The sequence below is a fragment of the Leucopleurus acutus genome, assembly GCF_964270905.1.
Source record: "Leucopleurus acutus genome assembly, chromosome: 1".
In the NCBI taxonomy this organism is placed as follows: Eukaryota; Metazoa; Chordata; class Mammalia; order Artiodactyla; family Delphinidae; genus Leucopleurus; species Leucopleurus acutus.
Window position 1 is genome coordinate 133,342,415 of NC_139142.1, and position 14,025 is coordinate 133,356,439.

The following is a 14,025-nucleotide window of genomic DNA, read 5'->3' on the forward strand; positions in this document are numbered from 1 at the left end:
TCTCTGCTCTGAAGACTTCCCTAGCAGCCTGGAAACACTCTAATTACTGTAGCTATTATAGTCACAACCCAGATCTTCCACCTCCTTCCCACTCACCCCTTTCTATCTTCCTTCCCCCTCCCCTTGCTCTAGCAGCAGGAGTTGAACTGCAGTCTCATGAGCAGTCAGATCTATGAATGAGCTTTATATCTTGTCAAGGCAGAACTCCAGATCCAACAGGGCTGATTTTTCATGGTTCTCTTGCTGTTTGTTCTTGGATCAGAGTCCCAGAAATAAGAGATGGCAAATACCTATTAGGTCATATCTAATCCATCACTCAGGACCAAACCTGCGATCTTTCTCTTGTCTCTGTGAGAATTTTTTCTTTCTTTCTTTTGCAGGTGAGAGCTGTCTGATGCCAGGCAAGCTCTGAAACTGCCTTCTTTTTATTGTGCTCTCTGGTCATTAGTGTCAGGCCAGCGTTGCTCCCTTGGATTTTTATTCTTATCCCATTTTCAGGATTACTTGCTCCCAGCAACATCTCCACCCTCTTCAACTTCAGTCCTCTCTTCTTTTTTTTTTTTTAAATTAATTAATTAATTTATTTATTTTTGGTTGAGTTGGGTCTTTGTTGCCGTGCGGGGCTTCTCATTGCGGAGCACGGGCTCTAGGCATGCGGGCTTCGGTAGTCGCAGCATGCGGGCTCAGTAGTTGTGGCTCCCGGGCTCTAGAGCGCAGGCTCAGTAGTTGTGGCGCACAGGCTTAGTTGCCCCGCGGCATGTGGGATCCTCCTGGACCAGGGCTCAAACCCGTGTCCCCTGCATAGGCAGGCAGACTCTTAACCACTGTGCCCAGGGAAGCCCCCAGTCCTCTCCTCTTGATTGTTGGCACCACGTTTGTGGGTTCCTTTTGTACCATCAAGTTATCTATGCCAGAAGTTACCACTTTTCAGACCTTTGCCACAAGAGTCAGTGTGGCATTCTCTTAAGGAGTTGCATTTGATGGAGCACAGGACACAAGTCCGAGCAGGTGGTAATTAATAAAATGGCTCAGAAAATATGTGCGAGGTTGTGCCCTTAAGAAAGCCCTGTACTGTATGAACAAATGCTCCTTCTTTCTGTTTGAATTGGGGTACTTCCTATTCTAACCCTTTGTTCTCTTTAGATGGATGAATTTTATTTTTGTGTGGCTTAGTTACAGTTAGTTATTTTCTGATTTAATAGTGTAAAATGTTTATTTGCTAATATAGCTTTTCAAAGCATAGAGGAAAAAGCACAGAATTGCGAGTCATAAAGCCCAGATCCTGATCACTGTTTTGCCTGTGACTAGCCGTGACTTGTGCTAGTCACTCCTATGTTTTCATTTTCCTTATCTGTAAAGTGAGCATATTAGACATGATCATCTCTAAAGGCTTCATATAGTGTTGAATTTTATGCTATCAAGATTATGATGAACGAATGGGACAAAAATGATTGATGGTTGACATAAGTGGGCAGTTTTTTATTATTGTGTCAGTATTCAGAAGGGCAAATAAGTGCAGCCTTAGTTCCTGGGGGCTTGACTCTCACTCCTCTTTGATATGTTTATAAAGTTTATGCTGTGCCTTTTTTTTAATGAAGTTATCTTCTTTTGGAGAGTCTTGTACCTTCATTCTGCAGGTTCACCAGTTTGTCAAATATACCTTTTTCTAGCCTTCTCAAGCCATAGGAGTGGGGATCAGAAAGCTGTACAAAAAGAACCTCAGCTTGGGAGAAAGAAATCAAACCTGAAAGGATTTGCCTGATATCATTAAGAAGTAATTTTGTGTATTCAGTCAGTAATCTAAGATCTTTAAATCTCTTATATCTGAAATCTTGAGCCAAGGGACTGATTTTGGAGGTGGGTTGGGCATTTTTCCATTTTTGTCCAGTTAGTGGAAAACCTACTTTGAATTAACTTCTTGGGATTGAATAAGAGTTGCCCACTGTTTTGTTTACAAAATAAAAGTGTTATTTTTAATGATCAAAATGCAAAATCTGGGGCTTCCCTGGTGGCGCAGTGGTTGAGAGTCCACCTGCCGATGCAAGGGACACGGGTTCGTGCCCCGGTCCGGAAAGATCCCATATGCCGTGGAGCGGCTAGGCCCGTGAGCCATGGCCACTGAGCCTGCGTGTCCGGAGCCTGTGCTCCTCAGTGGGAGAGGCCACAACAGTGAGAGGCCCGCATACCGCAAAAAAAAAAAAAAAAAGCAAAATCTGGCAGTTTGAGCAACAAGGGGGATCTCTGAAATACCCCCTAAAAGGGACTGAGCAAATTAAAGTTGATGGGTGACTTTAGGAACTTTGAAATTGGTAGTACAGTTGACCCTTGAACAACACAGCGGTTGGGGCACCCCCCCTCCCCCAGGGAAGTAAAAAATCCTCATATAACTTTACAGTTGGCCTTCCAGTATCCAGGGTTCCAACCAACTGCAGGTTGTGTAGTACTGTAGTACGTATTTATTGAAAAAAATCCAGATATAAGTGGACCTAAATTACAGTTCAAACCCATGTTGTTCAAGGGTTAACTGTGATGTTAGAAAATCTTTGCTTTCAAGCAGTTTAAAGGAATAAAATTGTATAACCTAGTTGTTAATTCCCCAAGTTAGGATTTTTATCAGTATTTTCCAGTTAGTTTTTGGATTTGGAACTTCCAATAGCAGCTGTTTATTGAATGTTAAGAAGATGATGGTCTTTTAGTCTTTCTTTTTGGGGAATGTGTTTAACATGGCAAAATCACATGTTTAATCTACCTTTGAACATTGGAAGAAGCATTCACTCTTCTTAAATTTGTACTTAAAACATCCATCTGTCTGTAATAGAAAAATTCAGTGGGAGGAACTATTGTTTATTTTGGACTCATAAGAAGTCCTGGGAGTGTTTTGCTTTATTCCAGCCATCTGTAGCACATTACTAATTTTCAGGTAATCTAAAGGTTATTTTGAGAAGTGTTCCACTTGCATGAGATTTTTTAAAGATTTGTATTAGAAATATAAGTGGCTTTTGTAGATAGATTTTTTTTTTTTTTAAGTGTCAAGTGAAGGGTTTTGAATTGGAAAGTGACCAGTGCCATGCAACCCTTGGAAATCAAACCACACCATGATTGAAATCCAGGTCTGGCAGTTAGGCCACGTTGCCTGCTGGTACTGCACTGCATGCTGATACAACATTGCATGTTGGTACCTGTAGTTTCTTAGGCTGCAGTTCAGTATTTATAGAGTAAGGCAGCAGTGTCTGCTCTGTTCTATGTACAGAGTAAAGCCAGAGGGCTTTTGGTATGTTATCAGAGTGTTCCTAGTAACATTCCTAGGTAAGCACTTTGGGTTTGGTTAAGATGAACTTTTATTCATGTGAGCAGAAGTGAATGTTCAAGAATGTCCGTTGTAAACTTCAGGTACAAATTCTGAGGTTTGGTGTGAAACTCAGCAAGAATGGTATCAGAAATGGAACTATAGAGAAATTGGAATTGTGAGGCTCATGGGGTCTATGAATCTGAAAGGTATAGTGGGAAGGGGGAAATTGTTTTTCTACTTGGTATTTGCTTTTGAATGTACCTCCAGTCCATCATTTCTGAAACTTGCTTACCCTTTTCTCCCCTAAGCATTACAGTTCTTCCAGTTGCCGTGGCACAAGACTTTGGGTTCATATTTGGTTCTTTTTTTCTTCCTTACCACCTCATCTGATCATTAACCAAGTTTGAATCATTCTAGATACTTTATCATTTAGCTTCACCTTTTCACCTGACCTAGTTCAGGCCTTCATCTGTATATTATTGTAGTAACCTCATGGTTAATGCTTCTTTCTGTATTACATACTACATACTACTGCAATATTATTATAGTTTTTATTTATTTATTTAGTGAATACAGACATCCCTTATCTTACTGTGCTTCGCGGATACTGCGTATTTTACAAATTAAAGGTTTGTGGCAAGCCTGTGTCGAGCAAGTCTATTGGCACCATTTTTCCAGCAACATTTGTTCACTTCATGTCTCTGTGTCACAATATTTCTCTAATTCTTACAATATTTTAAACTTTTTCATTATTATTATATTTGTTAAGGTGATCAGTGATCTTTGATGTTACTACTGTGACTTGCTGAAGGCTCAGATGATGGTTAGCATTTTAAAATTAAGGTATGTACATTATTTTTTAAGACATAATGCTGGGCTTCCCTGGTGGCGCAGTGGTTGAGAGTCCGCCTGCCGATGCAGGGGACACTGGTTCGTGCCCCGGTCCGGGAAGATCCCACATGCCGCGGAGCGGCTGGGCCCGGGAGCCATGGCCGCTGAGCCTGCGCGTCCGGAGCCTGTGCTCCGCAACGGGAGAGGCCCCAACAGTGAGAGGCCCGCGTACCGCAAAAAAAAAAAAGAAAAAAAAAAAAGACATAATGCTATTGCACACTTAATAGACTACAGTATATAATAAACATAACTTTTACATACACTGGGAAACCAAAAAATTTGTGTGACTTGCTTTACTGTGATATTTGCTTTATTGTGGTGGTCTGGAACCGAACCTGTAATATCCCCAAGGTATGCCTGTATTTATTGAGCACTTATGTGCCAGGCTAGACATCATGTCTGTCCTTTCTGGACTTACACATCTAGTTGAGGAAACTAGCAATCATTTAATGAATGTATGATTATGAGCTGAAGTGCTTTGAAAGGAAAGAATTTATTTCTAGAAGAATATGTAGCAAGGAATCCCAGTGTAGACTTTTAATTAATTAATTAATTTATTTATTTTTGGCTGTGTTGGATCTTCGTTTCTGTGCGAGGGCTTTCTCTAGTTGTGGTGAGTGGGGGCCACTCTTCATCACGGTGCACAGGCCTCTCACTGTCGCGGCCTCTCTTGTTGCGGAGTACAGGATCCAGATGCACAGGCTCAGTAGTTGTGGCTCACGGACCTTGTTGCTCCGCGGCATGTGGGATCTTCCCAGACCAGGGCTTGAACCCGTGTCCCCTGCATTGGCAGGCAGACTCTCAACCACTGCGCCACCAGGGAAGCCCCCAGTGTAGACTTTTAAAAACACAGTTCTGATTATTTCACTTCTTGCTGAAATCTTTTAAGGACTCCTTACTGCCTATATAGGCCAGCACTCAAGATCCTCTATGATCTGACCAACCCTGGCCTTCAGTCTTATTTCTTTCTCTTTTTCCAGCCATTCCTTCCACTTACCCTGCATTTTTCAGTCTCAACACCTTAGTTTTTTTCTTTTCTTTTTTGTTGGAATGCCCTTCCCTGCTCCAAGGCATTCAGCTTTAAATCTGACCCTTCCTTTAACCTACCAAAAAATTTCATCTCCCTCCTGAAGACTTTCTTAACTTTCGTCTTCCCACCCGCCTATATCTCCAGAATTGATTTTGTATTCCTCTGTATCTCTTTAACTCTTTGCTGGGATCTCTGTTATAGCACTGTATCACACCTTGACTTTAATCATATATGAATATATTTTTTTCCCTACCTTATTCTAAACTCCTAAGAGACTTGAGTCTCCTGTTTCCCATGGCTTCCACCCCAGTGCTTTGAATATAACTTTATGCGTAATGCTTGCTGAATTGAATTGGAATTTGATTTTTGAAAACAGAAACTTCTTGTGATTTTTTTTTTCAGACCTTCTTTTATGTTAAGGTAACTTGCATTTAACACATTTTATCCCAAACTGAATAACCTAGGAACAAGGCACAGACTGTGAAAGCCTTTAGAAATCCTTCAGACTCAAGGACAAGCATTTGTGCCCTTTAGTACCTTCAGCAGTACTGTGGTTCCATATATCCTAGCTGATGGAAGACTTGAGGGGAAGGGGAGAGGTAGTACATGGCAGACAGAAGCAATGTAGGTCAGTCACAGGAACCAGACTGATTCTGTTAGAGGAATATAGGCATGGTTGGGCCCTCCGGGTATTGTTGACCTCCAAGAGGTCTTTTTAGTTTTTCTTATTTACTTCCTTCGTTCCATAAATATTTATTGGATTCCTGCTATATGTGAGGTCCTGTCCTAGCTGCTTAGGATCTATCAGTGAACAAAATAGACAAAAAAATCCCAACCCCATGGATCTTGTCTTTTAACAAAAGGAAATATAAATAAGGATAATAAATAATTATATAGTGTAAAGAGAGTGATAAATAATGTGGGAAAAAATAGAACAGAGTAAGGGAGATTAGGAGTATGGAGGAAGGATAGGTGGGAGAGGTAGGAAGGTTGCAGCTTTTTTTTTTTTTTTTTTGTGGACGTGCAGGCTCAGCGGCCATGGCTCACGGGCCCAGCCGCTCCGCGACATGTGGGATCTTCCCGGACCAGGGCACAAACCCGTGTCCCCTGCATTGGCAGGCGGACTCTCAACCACTGCGCCACCAGGGAAGCCCTAGGTTGCAGCTTTAAATAAGATGGTCAGAGTAGACATCTTTGAGAATTGTGATGGTAGTGTGTTACTGGTTTGTTAGGCACTTCCCTGAGGGTGCTGAATACTCTTCTGCCCAGAAGAGAGATAGAGGCACTGTCTGCAGTTGTTCCAAAGGGTCTAGCTGACAGTGAGGCGGAAAAATGTTCTTTTTTCTTGGCTGCTTCCCTGGCTGGCATTCCTGGAAGTTAAATCATGGTGAAAACTGCAGTCATGTCTGGAAGACACCAAGGGTAGAACTGGAGGCCTTGTAGCCAGTTCCCTGAGGAGTGGGATTTACTCTTCTGTTGATTGGCCCTTGGGTGCCTAGAGTAATGGGTGAGTTAGGCCTCTGAGTTTTCTCCTTCCTCAGCGGGAAAAGCCCATTATCATGACCTTCCCTCTTCTAGTGAGACCTCAGCAACTTTGTTTGGGGTAGCTCATTAAAAATAAGTTTTCAGGGACTGTACACTTTGCTCCCAGCCTAAAAATTGAATTTTAAGGTTTGTGGTATTTCGACTTCCTTTCAATGCATAGCTAGCTATGTTCTGGAAGTCTTAGTACCTAATTCATTAGCCTGAGGATGAAGATGTCTTATGATGTCTAGATGCTCTCTTGTTTGACTTGTGTTTTGTAAATTTTCTTATAGTTTCCTTGCTTGCTCTTTACTACTTCATTATTTTTCCTGTTGCCTCTTCCCTTTTTCTTTACTTTAAGCTGATAGGAAACAGAAATCCCTTAGGCCGTTTTGGTAATTGGCTCCAAGCTAAAATTCCTACCTAACGTATGAGAGATGTCTTATTTCTGTCCTTGGGTTGTGTAGAATGCAGCTTACGGACATCAAGCTCTCAGCACGTTTGTTATATTGTATGCTATTTGAGGTAGCTGAGAGGTGCAGGATACCTGTACACTCTATTTTTAGTTATTTATATCATCATCTTGTGCAGTTGCAGTGCACAAGGAGACCTATTTGCCATTCTGAAAAAATGTGCTATTTTGATATAAAATTTTAGAATAAAGGTTCTCAATGAACTTGGGGTCGATGCTAAGAAAAATCTGTTAACTTTTAGGCAGATATGGTTGTAATGCTAGGTGAGCCTCTGGGCAGATTTCACATTGCTTTTCTTTGTCAGGATTTGCTGTATATCAGACTTGAAGTCATACTTCCTCACCACATACACTCAAGTGGTACAATAACATATTACCGGTATTATGAACTTTAAAACCAGTGTCTGTTAATTCAAGTGTGTGTTGTTTTTTTCCTCTAGTGGTTAAAAGGGTTTCAGTTTAACTGACCAAGTTGTTTGCTTTATTAGTAAAAATGCTTTAACGTTGCTTAGTTTGCTAGTGATAATTGCTTTTTTAGTAGTAGTGTTTCTGTGGTTTGTATTAGTAGGCCCTTCCAGTCCTAACAGAGCTAGAAATCCTGGCAGTGTGGATTTCACATGAGTTCCATAACACTACCTGGCAAAGAGGGGAATGCAGGACAGTGTCTGGTAATATTCTTTTTCTTATGGAGCCTTCCTATAAGAAAGAAATTCAGTTTTAACAAGATTACATTGGAGTAGGTAATATAACAGTGACATTTTCTTCCAACAACAAGTCTATAATATATTTTACCTGAATTTGTGATCTGAAGCATTAGATTTGTTTTAAAGTGTTACATAAACATGATGAGTGCCATTTCTGTCATCCTCATATAATTTTTTTCCCTTCTTCTTTCTTGGTAGGCAAAATAATGATACAGTGGTTTAATTCACATCTCAGATACTTGATGGAAGGAAACTAATTGTTGAAATATGGTGCTGCTAGGCTCTGTACTTCATAGGAATGATACAGGTTGCAAGGGATTAAATTTTTATAAGGATCGAAATCCTTACTTAAATAAGAATGTCACAGCCCTAATCACAATAATGTGGCTGAGTTGGAACTGTTAAAGGAGATTGGAGAAGCTGCAGAATTAGGCCAGATAATAATAATGTGGGGTTTATTTACTTATACATAGATTAGTTAAATACTTTATTGACAGCAAATGTGAAGATGTGGTTTTGAGTAAGATAAACTACTTCACACAGTTGGCAGTTTTAGATCCCATAAAGCAAAGAAATAACCTGGATTTTGCTTTGAGGAACAAACAAGAATTGATAAACTTTTCTGTAGGTCAACACTATTTAATAGTAATCATAATCTTGATTAAGCTCAACATTCTTCAGGGAGAGCAGGAATAAAATCTATCATATGGGGATTCATTTTTAAGAAATTGAGCTGCAATCAAGTATGTACAGTAGGAAAAGTAGAAAGATTTTAAAAAACAACCCACCAGAAGTTTAAAGACTTAAAAGCCATTTTATTAGAAAGCAAGGGATCAAAAGGACTGTGCAAAACAGATGGTCACTTGGCATAGTCTCAGAGGTTGTGGAGAGGAGAAAAGCATCTTTAAAAAAAATTTTTAAACATTTTCAATCAAGACCAAAGAAGCCCACAAAGTGATGGTGGTTAGTCACACGTGCTGCCTAGAAATTAGGTGAAAGAAGAAAAGATGAATTAGTTAAGCTCTTTGCTCAACTGATGGTAAGAGTTTATGTTTGTTTTTGCTTTTTTAAGAAGACATGTTAAAAATGGAAAGGCAACTAGAAAATTGTAAGACTGCTTGATTATGATGTGAAAGATCCATTCAGGGATGAAGATGTTAGAGAATTTCCACTTCTGTTTTTCCTACTTCCCAAGCAGTTTAAAGCTTCTGGTCAAATGATGATAAATGCTTAACTTTAAAAAAAAATTAGGGCACGAATTAATCTTTTTTAATGCATAGAAAGCACGGTAAAATGTACAGAAGTCCCTGGAGTTATCCCAGAAATGGTAATATTTATTTAGTCTTTCCAATACATTTTTTTCCTAGCTGCCTAGGCTTTTCTTGATCATATCAGTAAATTTGATGAGATTAAACCTATCTACCCAAGAATTGAGAAAGAATTCAAGGATAAACTGTAACTCTTAGTGAAAGTATATCACTTCATGTTTTAAGTGGCATGGTCATTACACTAAGGGACTAGTGTAGATATGTGGTTCTGTCCGTAGAAGGGTTTGGAGGTGGAGGGAATAAAATCTATATTAGAAAATTGAAAAATGTAAATTAAAGATTGAGATGACTTGGTATCATTCATATCATTTACTGGGGCCAAGGCGATGGGTTAGTTTATATAAGGAGAAGTCACAAATGACAAATCATTGACAGTTGTGTGTGGACAGAGTTGTTACCAGTGGACATTGTTTAGTTTTGTTTTTTTTTTTTGCGGTACGCGGACCTCTCACTGTTATGGCCTCTCCCGTTGTGGAGCACAGGCTCTGGACCGGCAGGCTCAGCAGCCATGGCTCATGGGCCCAGCCGCTCCGCGGCATGTGGGATCTTCCTGGACTGGAGCACAAAACCCGTGTCCCCTGCATCGGCAGGCAGACTCCCAACCACTGCACCAGGGAAGCCCTAGGTTTTTTTTTTAAATATTTATTTATTTGGCTGTGCCGGGTCTTAGTTGCGGCATGCGGGATCTTCGTTGCAGCTTGCGGGATCTAGTTCCCTGACAAGGGATCGAACCCAGGCCTCCTGCATTGGGAGCACAGAGTCTTAACCACTGGGCCAGCAGGGAAGTCCTGACACTGTTTAGTTTTAAAAGACTTTTTGTTAAAGTCAGGCCAAAGGCTATTTAAAAACTTCAGTCTTGGAAAGGGAGAAAATGTTTTGTTGTGCATTAGCAAACTGACTTTCTGACAGTAAACACTTCTGTGTAGGTCCACAGTCTCTTCTCTGCCGTTCTAAAACCCCAAAGTTCTGAAAGCTGAAAGATTTTTTGTAAGGTAGTCACAAACCTGACTTCAGCTAATGAGGCTATTTATAACCTTTTTTGGTGGTTGTTCTATTTCAAGTAAATATTTATTCATTTTGTTGTAAGAATATTAATGAGTTTCTTGTCAGGGTGCTGTTCCAGTTTCTACTGAGAGTATTAAACTGTGTATGGTATACTAATTATCTCAGCTTTTTATAGGTGAAATAACTGAGGCTCAAATAAATGCAGTGACTTGCCCAAGATTCTTACACATCTAAGGGGGAATAAAGAGTAGACTTGAGCTTTTGCTACCTCCTCCTTTGTTTTGTTTTGTTTTGTTTTGTTTTGTTTCCATTGTACTGTGCTGGTTTCTCATGACTTTACCTCCAGAAACCATCTTGATAAGTTCTCCTAGGTGGAAGGGTTTAAGTAGTGACACTCATTTTATTTGACGTTTTAATAAATGTTTTACAAAAGTGACATATTCAGGTTTTCTCATGACATTAAGCTCTTTCAAGTATTTAGGTTCCCAAATTGTTCAAGATTATACTTCCGAAATATCTTGGCTGTGTGTGGGGAATGAAAACTAGAAGATGAGCTTCAGTGTGCATAGTATTACATTTAAAAGAGGCAGGAAGTCCAGGGGACTTCCCTGGTGGTGCAGTGGTTAAGAACCCGCTTGCCAGTGCAGGGGACACGGGTTCGAGCCCTGGTCTGGGAAGATCCCACATGCCATGGAGCAACTAAGCCCATGCACCACAACTTTTGAACCTGCACTCTAGAGCCCACGAGCCACAACTACTGAGTCTGCGCACCTAGAGCCGGTGCTCCGCAACAAGAGAAGCCACCACAATGAGAAGCCCACGCACCGCAATGAAGAGTAACCCCCGCTCGCCGCAACTGGAGAAAGCCTGCGCACAGCAACGAAGACCTAATGCAGCCAAAAAATAAATAAATAAATAAGAGGCAGAAAGTCCAAACCACTTTGTTAGCATGAGTAACTTCTAGCTAACAATTATAGCCCCCAAAGGAGACTAGAAATCTTGGTAAGCTATCCCTCAAAAAATTAGCTCAGTGTGCTGCCAGGGAAATGCTAGGCGTCATTAGGAAGAGAACTAAAGAAAGATAAAAATAAACTTCCCTCTATACAAAACCAAGGTTTGTCTTTGTGTTACTGTGCATTCTTTGCATCCCTAAGAAATATGGGATGACCAAATGAGATGAAGAACTGGTGACCAAATGAGATGAAGGCTTTAATGAAGACATGTAAAATGAAAAAAAAAAATCTTAAGCTTTTAAAGACAGAGGGAGTATTGTCAAACCCTATCAGGCGATGAGAAGAACATATAGACTTGTTCACCAGTTCTTAGGATCCTGTATTGGATAGAGAGCACCTTTTCAAATTAGAAATGAATTTAGCTTAATTATTGGGTTGCTCTTATCAATAGTAAATAAATAAAATTTGTTAACACTAGAGGTAGTAGAAATTTAAAAAAGGGTCTAGGGCTTCCCTGGTGGCGCAGTGGTTGAGAGTCTGCCTGCCGATGCAGGGGACACAGGTTCGTGCCCCGGTCCAGGAAGATCCCACATGCTGCAGAGCGGCTGGGCCCGTGAGCCATGGCCGCTGAGCCTGCGTGTCCGGAGACTGTGCTCCGCAGCGGGAGAGGCCACAGCAGTGAGAGGCCCGCATACCGCAAAAAAAAAAAAAGGGGGTCTAGAAGGTTTTCTTGTGTTTTTTTTAAATTAAAACTTCTTATTTTAAGATAATTGTAGGAGTCTCATGCAGTTGTAAGCATAATACAAAGAAATCCCTTGTACCCTTTACCCAGTTTCCCCAAGTGGTAATGTCATGCAAGTATAGTACAGTGTCACAACCAGATATTGACATTGATACAATCCACCCAGCTTGTTCACATTTCCCCAGTTTTACTTGTACCCATTTATGAGTGTGTATATTTAGTCCTATGCAATTTTATTACCACCAGTCAAGATACAGAACAGTTCCATCACCACCAAGGTACCTCACATTGCCCTTTTATAGCCACACCTGCCTCACTTCTGCTACCCCTCTTCCTATCTCATAAGATTTTTGATAAATTATTGGATTAATATATTTTATAATAACCTGTCAAGGGGATCCAGGAATATTTGGGGGAGTGTATCCTTAACTTTTTATAAAATTATTTTATTTTTTAATTTATTTTTTCAGCATTCCAGTTTACTGTATTTATTGTAATGGAGTAATGACCCCTTTAAAAATCAGTGTCCATTGATGGACAGGAAATAACTATTACAATGAAACTAAAATATTTGAATGTTACAAATGAAAAATAAAATTAAATATACAATCCCTGTCTGAATAGGAATTGCTTTATGCTCTCTTAGAACTTTGCATCTATTTCTTTTTAATTAATTATATGGAATTATAATAACCATATAAAGTTATTTTAAAATGTTTTATTTATCAGATTAATACATGTACTGTTTTGTTTTTGTCTTCCCATGAACTTTATATTAAAAATCAAATAGTAGTATGGCTTTTAATGAAAATCAGTAATCCACTGTTTATCCCTTCCCATCACCAAGTCTCACTCCCACTAGGCACCTGCTTTAAAATTTTCAGTCTTTTTCTTGTATTTACTCCCATATTTCTAAGTAATAAATAATATACACTCCTACTGCCCTCCCCTTCTTATCAAGTCAAATGTTTGGTTTCATCAGTATCCATTATTTATTGTGTTAAGTAAATATTTATTATTGAACCATTTAGTATACTACTGTTATGTTTGTTTGGTTTTTTACATTTTAGTTTGGCTGCATCGGGTCTTAGTTGCAGCACGTGGGATCTTTCATTGCAGCATGCTGGATCTTTTGTTGCGGTGTGCGGGCTTCTCTCTAGTTGTGGCGTGCGGGCTTCTCTCTAGTTCTGGCATGCGGGTTTTCTCTTCTCTAGTTGTGGCGTATGGGTTTTTTCTCTTCTCTAGTGTGGTGCGCAGGCTCCAGGGCACATGGGCTCTGTAGTTTGCGGCATGCAGGCTCTCTAGTTGAGGCGCGTGAGCTCAGTAGTTGTGGCGCACGGGCTTAGTTGCCCCACGGCATGTGGGATCTTAGTTCCCCGACCAGGGATCAAACCCGCGTCCCCTGCACTGGAAGGCGGATTCTTTACCATTGGACCACCAGGGAAGTCCCCTGTTATGTTTTCTTATACAACTTATGTTTTTTTCCAGGATTTAATATCATTAAGTACCTCACTGTTTTTGGTTTGTTGTTATTAATTTCCTTCCTTCCTTCCTTCCTTCCTTCCTTCCTTCCTTCCTTCCTTCCTTCCTTCTTCCTTCCTTCCATCCTTCCTTCCTTCCTTCCTTCCCTCCCTCCCTCCCTCCCTCCCTTATTTCCATCCCCCTAACTATCCTGTGGGGATTGATGGCATGAATCTCTTTTACCGTGATCATATAAAATGCTATTTTAGGACCAGGACCATGATCCAGTAATACAGTCCTTTTATTCATAGGTGTTTACTATTTTACCTTTTTTTTAATATAATGTGCATATGATAAAGTGCATAAAGTACACCAATCTTAAGTGTACAACACAGTTTTTACATGTGTATATAGCCATATAACTACCATCCAGCTCAAGATAATAGAACACTTCCAGCACCCACAAGGTTCCCTCATGCTTCTTTCCGCTCAGTCACCTCCTCCCAGACATGACCAGTTTTCTGACTTCTGTCACCTTTGATTCATAGATGTTTAAAATGTGCTAACTGAACGTTTTAAGTCTGATAGAATGTATCATACATTTAAGTACGAGGCTTCCAAGGGAT

General features: G+C 40.2%; 1 protein-coding gene across 3 annotated transcripts in view; it reads left to right on the forward strand.

Moving 5' to 3' along the window:
• ZNF609 (zinc finger protein 609) overlaps positions 1-14,025 on the forward strand; it is a 235,948-nt gene that overhangs the window by 4,875 nt on the left and 217,048 nt on the right. For 2 of the 3 annotated variants that reach the window (XM_082849372.1, XM_082849374.1), the window contains exon 1: positions 311-4,132. The exons of the other annotated variant lie outside the window; for it this stretch is intronic. The gene's annotated coding sequence lies outside the window, so the exon portion shown is untranslated. Of the gene's footprint in view, positions 1-310; positions 4,133-14,025 lie in introns of those variants that run through there. 3 annotated transcript variants of the gene reach the window in all.